Below are 12,573 nucleotides of genomic sequence, written 5' to 3' on the forward strand. Positions count from 1 at the left end.
AACAAAAGTTCTCAGAGGAGGGAGGCTGTTAACAATAGGGAAAAGTTGGGCGAGAGTGTCATGCCAAGAGAATCCGAATCCCCTGGATACATTATGAAACAGAAGTATGGCACATATGCTGTGGCATACATGAATGAATGGGTCGAGCTGACCAAGGAATGTGAGGTGAAATTCCCTGGTATTGGTAGTTTTAATCCTGAAATTCTAGATGCAGTAAGAAATCAGATTTGTAAAATTTCATCAACTAAGAAAAGATTGAAACACCATAACTGTTTCACCTTGTGGCTGGCGGAAGGACAGACTCAAAGAATCGTAAAGTACTTAAGAAATGCAAGTACCGCTAACATCATAAATGCAACTGCACCTCCCCCACTTTATGTTACAGAAGGAGCAATTACCGTCCAAAGGGAACCACCACCAAATGCAATAATTGACAACTATGCAAATTTGTTCCCATTAATAACTTCTTTTACAGACCATGAATCTAAGGATGGGGTATTGCTGACGTCAGTCGCCTCCTGCCCAACAAAAATGGGCCGGAGGCAAGCCCGTTAAGAAGGAAACATGAGAACTCCCAGTTAGAGGAGACAGCTGACGCCAGTAACTTACAAGGAGGGGCAAGTAAGTATGACACACCAGACACCACAGAGACAACCATTTTAGACGATCGAGAAATCACTGGTTCATGTCCACGCTCCACCCTTCATTCCCCTTATGGAAAGCCAGACATGGATAGGGTGATCCCAGTAAGGCAGGTGAGTATGCATTGCCCCCTGACAAGGACAGACTTAATATCTGTAATCCAAGAGTTCCCTGACCCACGACAAAACTTAATGGCCTGTCAAGAGTTCATCGGAAATTTTGGAAATTCACATAGACTTACAAATAAGGATTGGAGTATCATATTAAGAGCCTGTCTTCCCTCATACATTGATACACAGAGATTTGTAGAAGATTGCCAGGTGGGGGAAGACAGGATTTTAAATGATGATGACAATCAGAAAAAAATATGCTTAATTAATCTTCAATTGAGCAAGTATTTCCCTTGTACTACTGAGTACAACAAAATCTTTAGCATTCGGCAAAAGAGCACTGAATTTCCTGATGAATATTTCGACAGGGCATTGACAGACATTTCGAGATTTACAGGCATCCTTGACATTAAGACTAGTGAACCCAACAGAGAAATGGTTGTTTCTGTGGTTATAACAGAATTAAAGGAGCCACTTAGGACTAAAGTGCAGTCCTCTTTCCCAAACTGGAGGTACATGACAGTAGATGCCCTTAGAGACTCTGCCGTTGACCATGACAGAATAATACAAAGTCGTAAAGATAAACAGACCGATAAATTAATAGCCCTTGCCATCTGTGCTCATAGTGGGGCAGATGTATGATCTGTCGTTATGGGGGAGAAGGGTATCAGCGCACGTTATGTGCACTGATACCGCTTCTCCCCCATGTATGATGGAGCTAGCGTGCGGTATTGGACAGGGGCGCTATGCTCCCCTGTCCATATCGGCGCTGCTATCAAAATGATAGCAGGCCGAATGTATGAACGGTCAGCATCGCTGACCGTTCCGCACGAAGCCTGCTTTGGCTTCACCAGCATCAGGCTGGCGAAGCCCTATCTAAACAGCAGGGACAGCGCTGTCCCTGCTGTCAGCTGTGGGCTGCGCTGGGGATCTCGCGTGAACAGCGAGATCCCGCGCATGCCCAGTGCGGCCGGCCGGGGGACAGGAGATAGCGCATCAGTATTAACTGATGCGCTATCTCCAGAAAGGGACATCGACGAAGGGGGGAGATAACGCTCCCCCGCTTCGGCAGACAAGATGTTAATACATCTTGTCGATGTCCCTTCCTGCTTTGCCTCGCTATTGAGGCGAAGCAGGAAGTATCATAGCGGCGCGATAAGCGCTGCTATGATACATCTGCCCCAGTAGCGGATCAACTAGACCCCGGCATACTGAACAACAAAATAAGACGACCTCAGTATGCTTTAAATGCGGACAGCAAGGACATTACCGAAGGGATTGTAAGATAGAAGGATGGTCTTACACCAAACAACCACAAAACGGTCGCAGACCTAGCAACCAACCCATGTCTCATTAGACAGGTGGTGATATTACCAAGAAGGATTCCAATGTGTCTCTGGTTCGGCATTGTCAGTGCAGGAAGACAAGCCAAGGCAGGTTCCTCATACTGAAAAGAACCTGGTGTTGTATTTGTTTTTAAGAAATTGGTAGCCAGTCTGACTAGAATTCCACATGGTCCCGGTGGGTATGCCTGACCACCGGGACCATGTGATTTGCACTGCAAATAACTTGTTGGGGGTGCGACCAGAGTAGTGACTTAGTAACCTGGTGATGCCAGTCAGCCAATTTTCATACTGCAGTGAACAATTAAACCCAGTTGCTCGAGCACTTCCTACTTGTCTACACAGTGTAGTTGCCATAGCACTACTTGTAAAAAAGTCTGAGGATGTGGTGTTGGGGTGTGTTTTAAACTATTTATGCTCCTCATGCAGTCTGGACACTTCTAAAATTCTGCCCAAACAGGACAAAGTCTCATCAGCCAAGTTCACTAAGGCCCTTATTCTGATCGGTGCGGATATATCCGCGTGCGTTCGGCCCGCCGATGTTTTGTGTCTGCGCATGTGCAGAGGCGTCTCTGCGCATGTGCGAGCGGGGCGTACGGCCAAATCCCGCATGATATGTGAACACTCCGAACAGGGGGTGGAGAGGGGCGTGAAGGGCTATTTGGGCTCATTACCATATGCATACGCCCCGCGTTTCATGGGAGTTCCCATGAAAACGCTGGGCGTACGTATGGTAATGCGGCCGTGACGCACGTGTAGGGGGCGGACATATGACATCGCCGGATGTCAGCTGCCCGCCCAGATCCCTGCTTTTGCACGGAAAAATGTCCGTGTGGTCTGAGGTTCCGGGTGCTGGTGGAGCACACGGTCCTGCATTCGATGGTCTGCGACCATCGAATGATGGGGGAGGTTCCCTTAGATGGAGGAGGCGTATTCCGTGAAAAATACACGTGCGGTCCGTTCGGACAGCTTCTTACCGCATACGGACGGAGTTGGCGATCCGTATGGAAGGCGGGGTTTTGCACGCACGGTCCTGGCCGCATAATCGGCTCCGGCCGCACCGATCAGAATAAGGGCCTAAATGAGAACTTGAATTGAAGAATTTTTGAAATATTACCAGTAAAATGTGTAATATTGTAAACCCAGCAACACTCTTACCAGATGTGCCCTCCAAGGCACAAAGGGTGGGAGTTGATGCTGAGGTTTCTGGAATGGTGGAAATTAGTGAGATCCTAGACGAACATGATTGCATGACATGTTTGAATCAGAACCCATTGGAAGAGGTAATTAATTTTTTCTTCTTCTATCTTTTCACTGAAGGCAGCTGCCACAGAGACACCGATAAAGGAAAATTGTGCAATGGCCATACCGTGATAGATGGAGAAGGTATAGTAGAGACTGTACCCCTTGGACCATCTCACTCAGCAACAGTAGCCTGATTAGTGGCACTGACCAAGGTGTGTGAGCTGGCTGAGGGAAAAGCAGGCAATACTTATACGGACTCTAAGTACATTTGTTGGGGTAATGCAAAAGATTTGGGGCCCTATGGCGCCTCAGAGATTTTGTGACAGTAGCTGGCAGTGGCGCAAGCGTCGTATGTTCAACGACTGCTGACAGCCGCACAGCTGCCGGACAGAGTGGCTGTTATCAAGTGTAAAGCCCACACCTTTAGTAAGGATTCAGTGTGACTTGGTAATAGCCGTGTTGGCGAGGCAGATGGGTGAGCCACGCGCTTTGCGAATAATGTTTTTTGTTCCCCTGTAAATGTATGTGTGTTCACATAGAAGTGCAGTGTCCCCTGCAGGAGAAAGCAGTCTGGAAGCCGAAGGGATGTGGACAGGAATGGAAAGATGGACAAGGAAAACCAGTGACTCCCAGAGCATGCCACTCTGTCATGGCAGAGACAGCCTATGTCCTGACTCACCTTGGCAGGGAAGGTATGTGTAAACTTGTCAAAACTTACTGGTGTGCCCCAGAGTTCACTTCACAGGCAGGTAAGACGGCAATGTCATGTCTTGCTTGTCTGAGGAAAGACACTGGAAAGGCTGTTCCCACAGAGCCATCTCCACATCCCTCCTCCAGCAGGATCCTCTGCAGGTAATACAAATTGACTTCCACTAGAAATGTTTAGAATTATTTTCTTAATATTACTGGTATGTGTTGATGTATTTGTTTATAGATATGGTATCCCAGAAGTACAGCTGTATATAAGAAGTCTTCCAAGTCATGTGTAAACTCCTAGGGATTGATAGTAAACTCCATGCTCCTTACGGATCACAGGGAAGCGCAAAGGCAGAGAGAATGGAAGTTACTATCAAGAACAAATTGAGCAAAGTTATGGCTGAAACAAGGGTCTGCTATGGCCTGAGGCATTGCCTATAGGGCTGTATAGTATCAGAACCACTCTCAGAACTCCACTTAACTTGTCTTCCCCCCCTCCCTTCGAAATATTTCTCAGAAGACATCCACATTATGATGGCGAAATTATAAAAATAAAGTTACTGTTCAATATTTTATAAAAAGGAATCAACAATTGAGAATGCAGCAGAGGAAGTTGACAGTGTTGACATCTGAATTGCCTGTAAAGGACTAACATTGTCTTGAGCCAGGGGACTTTTGTTATGCTCTGAAATTTGTTATGCCCAAGTTGTTTGATAGATCGGTAAGAAGGACCAAACCAAGTACTATTGTTCAGCACCACAGCAGTAAAGGTTGCAGAGAAGGAAACTTGGACCCATCTGTCCCGTTGTAAAAATGTCAATGTCCTGGAAGTGGTTGATGCTAGAAGCGATGAGAAAGAATTATCGCTAGAAGCTCTTGTTCCGGGAAGATTGGGAGATGACTAAAACCGAGATATCTAATGAAGGAAAAGACAAAAGAAAGACTACCCTGATTATCCCCTGGCAGGACGAAGAAAGAAGCAACAGGCAGAAGATGAAAACCTTACGTCGTTCTTGTTTTTCCCATCTCCTTTTTCCCCAAGGTGTTGCGTCGCTGCCAAAGGGTGGATAAGGAAAGGCGGAGTTCTGACAGTAGGTTGGCAGATCATAATCAAGCCATGTTAGGATCTCTAAGTAGTCCTGAGTTGGTAAGGAGTCTGAAGAACATGTAGTGTGAAGGTAATGTGATGGGTTGTCGTCTGATGAATATTGTGTTTGCAGGAGGGTTAACCCTGATATGGAGGAAATTTGTATCCACAAATGTCAACATGACATAGCTGATGTAGGCAACTTCCTTTGGGCGGGTACCACTCGCTTGTAGGAATAGTTTTGGATCAGACAGAATGATGGTTACGTTTGCAGGTACCACAGAGACGAAGTAGTATGGGTCTAATCCTGTACCCTCTAACTTTGGCTGAGATACATAATCTAAGCAAAGGAAGACCCTTGCATAAGAATTACGTATGCACTAGATCTTCAGCACTTAGATTACAACCATATCAGGTAGACAAGTCCTTTATATGTGGGAACTTCATTAGTTCAAAGGTACAAGGGATATGGGAAGCGACATGGTATAATCAGGCGATGACCTACTCGCAGAATCCAGATGGAAAGCCAATAGATCAAGAAAATATTGTTAAAAACCCGCACAAGTGAAAGGCAGTATAAAGTTATCTTTACTGTAAAACAAAAGAAGGTTATGGCTGATAGAGTACCTACGCAATACTGTGGCAAAGTTCTGCTGCCAGACACATGTACTAGTCAGGTTGGGAAGGAGGGATGGGAATGTTCATATGGATATTGTATAACAAGATTATGAAATTCTCTGTACCTCACTTCCTTCCAGATGATGTTTATTTTATTTGTAACAGGCGAGCATCTAAATGTGCTTTATCGATCATATCGGATGGTGTTATTTAGGTGGAGAGATGAGCCTTACACATGACTTAATGGTAAAGATCCACAAATGTATAACTTCTCCTTATACTCATACACACTTCATAAAATTGCATAGAAGAGATCTGAGTATTACAAAGAAACCTCTGCTCTCAGATCTAGTCCATGAGACCTTCTATGACCTCAGATCTAGTCCATGAATTCCCCTCACATTAGATATCACCCATACTGCCAGGAGAATAATTAACTTCAATACTAACAAGTATTGACAGACTTAATGGATAACATAATGGAGAGATATGATGACACATTCCGATACACCGGAAAAGAGCTGCAAGCCTATAAAATAATTGGTTCTGCACAGGAGGTTATGAACAGACTAGAAAAGGGACCTCCAGGTGGAGCCCAAAGCATTGGTTTAAGAATGGTCCCAGGAGATCATAGACAACATAGAGAAACTGTTGCTCTGTATCAGTGGTGTCATCATACTATTCGGCGTGTTATTTAAATGTATGTGGTGGGTAACCCGGGATAGAAAGAAACACATTGAAATAATGAGTAAAAGGACAAGTGGTCACACAGAAGACTCAGGTTACAATAGAGACCATTATTCAATAGGGGATACCATACTTAGAAATGCATGTCAGATTTGTTTTCTTACTCTCATTATTATATATCTCCTCCCTTTAAATTTTTTTTTCTATTTCTTTTCATTTTTATCTTAATAGTGTCTTTCTTTCTCCTTAGATACACCCTATCTGGAAAATGTAAATAAATGTAAACACTCCTGTTTTTATTTTGGTCCCAAACTTTGTACATTATTCCCCTTGTCACCCCAAATAAATTGTTAGGTAAATGTGTTCCCCATTTATCCATAATCGCGGATTGGACATAGCACACAATCGTTTATTCCTCTTTTATGTTTAATTATGTAACTCAATATATTAGAGTTATGAATTATTTGTATGTGTCTCCAGATATTGTGAAATGTGACAGTTTTATTTTACTGTCAAAAGGTGGACTGTTGAAGTCGAAATTGCAGCTCTACGCCATTAAAGTATTACGACCACCCACTGCGCAATTCCATGGCGCCACTTGCATCTTATTAGCGTAAACGTAAGTACCAGGGACGGACGTGAAACATTAATGGTTAAATTCTTAAAGATATGTTCCCTTTTGTCTCTTCCTGTTTGCGTGAAACTCCCTGAATATTCCCCAAATGTTGTTTTGATTTAACTTGTTTCAGTTGCCGTCAACAGTCGCAAATATCAGTATAGTGAAACAATCACTATATATGACCTTACTGATACCTAGATTGTGTTGTATGATGAATCTGTGTACTTGAGAAACAATGGCTATAATTCCAGCTCATACCAGTTCCCTGTTTCACCTCACTCCAAGAACAAAGAAAAAGAATCCAGCATGGTCTGACGAGATTCCCATTTACAGGAAGACGTCCCCGTGAAGCTGAGAGCCAATGAAGAGCTGCCCAGGCCCCTTTCTTGTACCCAATGATCATTCAACCTGACCTCACTCCCCTTTGCTTTAAAAGGCCCAAGCGCGGGATCCAAGGGCCATATGTGATCTATCCAGAACACATACCCAGGATCCTGGGATTAGTATCCGGCCGTGGTATCTGCTCCCCTTGACGGTAATTGCTGTTCCTTATTTCTTGTACTGCAGAGAACTGGTTAATCTTGTAAGGAAATCTGTACCTGGAGTCAGCAGTGTTTGTTCATATGCTAATGTGATTTACAACCAGTATCCATTGTCTGTGAATGAAAGAGCTCATACACACAGAACTAACCATTGCTGAAATCACAGTGGCAACCAGCCATTGCTAGGGGTAACGGATTGCATGGTTTAAATGGTAACGCATACAGTATTATTATTTTCCTATTCACTGGTTTATTAAATTATCATTTTTAATGGTAGGGAATGGCCAAAGCCTGATATATGATTTTATTGTAGATCTTCTTACTATTCATATGGTAGTTATAGCACCCCACTCTCTCAAAAATGACATACAACATATTTACTTGGACTACATGTATCTTTATTACTTTTGATAGAAAAATCAAAACATAATATATAATTTGGATTTACATTAATTATTTACATTTACATGAATTATTTATACAGCATATACACGAATGCTGTGAAACCACACATGACCGTGGGGTTACATGTCAGATATTCCAAAGAGGATCAAGATGTTGCCCATAGCAACAATAACAAATCAGCTGGTAGCTATTATTTTATATAGTGTACTAGATTAAGGATAGCTATTTTATTTATTTATTTGCAGTTTCTTATATAGCGCAGCAGATTCCGTTGCACTTTACAATAGTAGACAGTGATAAAACAAACTGGGTAACAGACTTGGGGGTTAGAGGGCCCTGCTGCAAGCTTACAATCTATAGGGATATAGGAGGGAAACACAAGGACAGGCATCAGTAATAGCATAGCAGTCCCACCAAGTTACAAGTCCAGAAGGGAAGCTATACAATACATAAGTGCCTCAGAGGGTTATGCGTGTAGAACTTAAATATGATAGGCTTGCCTGAAGAGGTGAGTTTTCAGGGAACGCTTGAAAGTTTGGAGGCTAGCGGAGAGTCTTATTGTGCATGGAAGGGCATTCCATAGGATGGGAGCAGCCTGATGAAAGTCCTGTAATAGTGAATGGGAGCTAGTGATCCGTTCAGAAGAGAGACGCACATCTTGTGCAGAGCGGAGTGGTCGAGACGGGAGATATTTTATGATAAGTAGAGAGATATATGCTGGTGCAGTATGGTTAATAGCTAGTAGAAGTGTTTTATATTGAATACGGTAAGATACAGGTAACCAATGGAGGGACTGGCAGAGCGGATCAGCAGACGATGAGCGTCTTGCAAGGAAGATCAGCCTAGCAGCAGCATTTAAAATGGATTGTAGTGGTGAGAGTCTGTTCTTGGGAAGACCAGTTAGGAGACTATTGCAATAATCAATTCGGGATATAATGAGTGCATGGATAAGAGATTTAGTAGTGTCTTGTGTGAGATACGGTCGTATTTTGGATATGTTTTTTAGATGCATGTAACATGATTTGGAGACAGATTGAATGTAGGGAACAAAGAACAGGTCAGAGTCGAGGGTGACCCCTAAGCAACGAGCTTGTGGGGTAGGGTAGATTGTCGAGTTGTCAACAGTGATGGAGATATCAGGATGGTAAATGTTCTTAGCTAGGAGGTAATTTGTTGCCATCGGCAACGGCTCTAGCTGTCCTCTTCTTTAGAAGGTTTGATACATCTGCCCTTTTAAACACATACTGTATCAATGATTCTTAATAGTATAGGGTATATGTGTAAATATATAGGGTATGGGTGAATATATTGGGGTCTATATGAATGTTGGGGTCTACGTTTGACAACAATCCATGGAAAGATTTTATATTTTTATGTACGTTTATTATGTAAAAAGACAAAGTGTGGACTCCAAGAAGACCAATGGGTTACACAGTAGGCTCCCAGTATATGCTATCTTAAAACTAATTAATACAAAAGTTAAACAATCACTGAGAACATGGTCAAGAACCTTTACTTTTTGATAACTACTCCAAAGGGTCCTGCACATACCCCTATAGTCATTTAGGCAGCTTCGAAGAGTGTGAATACAGCATCTCTTAGCCATACTGTATTTTGGGGATGTCCTCCGAGCAGTCAAAAAACCATCCTGATTGTCATAATACCAACACATTTAGTTAGGTCAGATAACCCCACCCCTAACCCTCCCTCTAGCAGCCTGACCCGAACCCCTCTCCGGCAGCCTAATTCTAACCCCTAGTGCCTAACTCACCCCTAGTGCTGACCCCTAGCTCACCCCTAGTGCTGACCCCTAACTCACCCCTAGTGCCGACCCCTTACTCACCCCTAGTGCCTAATCCTAACCCAACCCTAGTGCCCAACTCACCCCTAGTGCCTATCCCTAACCCATCCCTAGTGCCGAACCCTAACTCACCCCTAGTGTCTGACCCACCCCTAATGCCTAACTCACCCCTAGTGCCTAACCCTAATCACCCCTAGTGGCTAACCCTAACCACCCCTAGAACCTAACCCTAACCAACTCCTAGTGCCTTACTCACCCCTAGTTCCTAACTCACCCTGGTGCCTAACCCTAACATCCCTTGTGCCTAACTCACCCCTAGTGCCTAACCCTAACACCCTAGTGGCTAACTCACCCCTAGTGCCTAACCCTAACTCACCCCTAGTGCCTAGCCCAACTCACCCCTAGTGCCTAGCCCTAACTCACCCCTGGTGCCTAGCCCTAACTCACCCCTGGTGCCTAACCCTAACTCACCCCTGGTGCCTAACCCTAACTCACCCCTAGTGCCTAACCCTAACTCACCCCTAGTGCCTAACCCTAACTCACCCCTGGTGCCTATCCCTAACACCACTAGTGCATTACCCTAACCCATCCTTAGTGCCTAACCCTAACCCATCCCTAGTGCCTGAACCACGCCTAGTGCCTAACCCTAACTCACCTCTAGGGGGAAATTTACTAACGGACATTTGTAAAAAAAAATAGGTGTATTTGTATCCAGAAATACACTTATTTTTTACATTTACTATCCCGAAAATACGGCAATTCGTATTCGTATTGATGTGCTATTGAATTGCCGTATTTTCGGGATAGTAAATGTAAAAAATAAGTGTATTTCTGGATACAAATACACCTATTTTTTACAAATTTCCTTTAGTAAATTTCCCCCCTAGTGTCTAACACTAACACTCCTAGTGCCTAACCCTAACTCACCCCTAGTGCCTAACCCTAACTCACCCCTAGTGCCTAACCCTAATGGGTACTTGTGTAATATCTGGGCGCCCGATTTTTTTCATTGTATTGCATCGCATTGCATCGCATCGCACTACTTAAGGCATGCAATGCGATGCAATACAATGCAATGTGATTTTTCATTGTAAAGACCAGATTTTTAATTGTATAGTCACCCATGGGTGATTTCATACCCCCACTATCCAACTACGCATGGAGTTGTTTTTATATAGTGTGGCGAGCGCAGAGAGCCACCGAGCCCGAAGCGTGGCGAGTGCAGCGAGCCCCGCGAGGGGACGCAGAATACATGTAAAGTAATCCGCTGCCGCTCGCCACGCTTCGGGCTCGGTGGCTCGCTGCACTCGCCACACTATATAAGATCAACTCCATGCATAGTTGGGGTACTTGTGTATTATCATGGCGCCCATCACATCGCAGACCATAAGGCATGCGATGGTATGCAATGCGATGTCCCGCGATGTTCCCCAATGTCATACAATGTTAAAATTGTATATGGCATACAATGCAATTATAAATTGTATAAGCACCCTAATGGGTGCTTACAATGTTAAATGCACCCCCACTATGAACATGAACCCGAAGCGTGGCGAGTGCAGCGAGCCCGCGAAGGGCGGCGGTACGCGTCCTCCGACCTTTTCATACCCCCACTATCCACGTCGGCGTGGAGTTGATTTTATATAGTGTGGCGAGCGCAGCGAGCCCGAAGCGTGGCGAGCGAAGTGAACCCCGCGAGGGGACGCGAATGACTTCACAGGTATACGCGTCCCCTTGCGGGGCGCGCTGCGCTCGCCACGCTTCGGGCTCGGTGGCTCGCTGCTCTCGCCGCACTATATAGAATCCACTCCACGCCGACATGGATAGTGGGGGTATGAAAAGGTCGGAGGATGCATACCGCCGCCCCTCGCGGGCTCGCTGCGCTCGCCACACTTCGGGTTGACGTTCATACTGGGGGGTGGCGTGGGGGTGCATTTAACATTGTAAGCAACCATTAGGGTTCTTATACAATTTAACATCGTATAGGGGGCTTACATCGCATCGCAGTGCATCGAGTGTATGGCATGCGATGGCATGCGATGCGTTGCAATAAAAAATCGTGCGACTTAATATAATGGGGGTCGCCGTGATAATACACAAGTACCGTAGTTGGATAGTGGGGGTATGAAATCACACATGGCTGACTATACAATTAAAAATCGGGTCTTTACAATGAAAAATCACATTGCATTGCATTGCATTGCATCGCGTTGCATTGCATCGCATGCCTTAAGTAGTGGCTTGCAATGAAAAAATCGGGCCCCCAGATAATACACAAGTACCCCCTAAGGACTGCAACATTTTGCTATTCAGTTCAAAATCTGATATGATAGGGCATTGGCTTTAATGCAGCTTTTTGTGTGCAGCTCCAAGATAAGGTGAATTTTTTTAAACCCTTATTTTAATGTAAAAATTACAGCATATAGGGGTGTGGTATGCTTTGCCAACTGTCAGGATTCCGTCGGTCATTATACCAATATTGGAATCCCCACCGCCTGTACTATGAGTGCAATGAGGCCCCATGTGGGCTTGGTTGCTCGCTTCGCTTGACACACGTTTTATTCTCCCTCTATAGGGGTTGAGAAACCCCATGAAGGAGAATAGCCCCTAACCATTGGAATCCCGACTGTCAGGCCATCATCTGGCACCCAGTACGTAGACCTAATGCAGTACCCCTGGCACACACCTCCCAATCAAAGACAGATTAATGTTTGTATGGGGCCCAGGGCAATTCATTTGTGGGCTTTCCCCCCTATAGGGCCACAGTGCCATATATGC

This window comes from Crinia signifera, chromosome 19 (genome assembly GCF_055691185.1).
Source record: "Crinia signifera chromosome 19, ASM5569118v1, whole genome shotgun sequence".
Taxonomy (NCBI): Eukaryota; Metazoa; Chordata; class Amphibia; order Anura; family Myobatrachidae; genus Crinia; species Crinia signifera.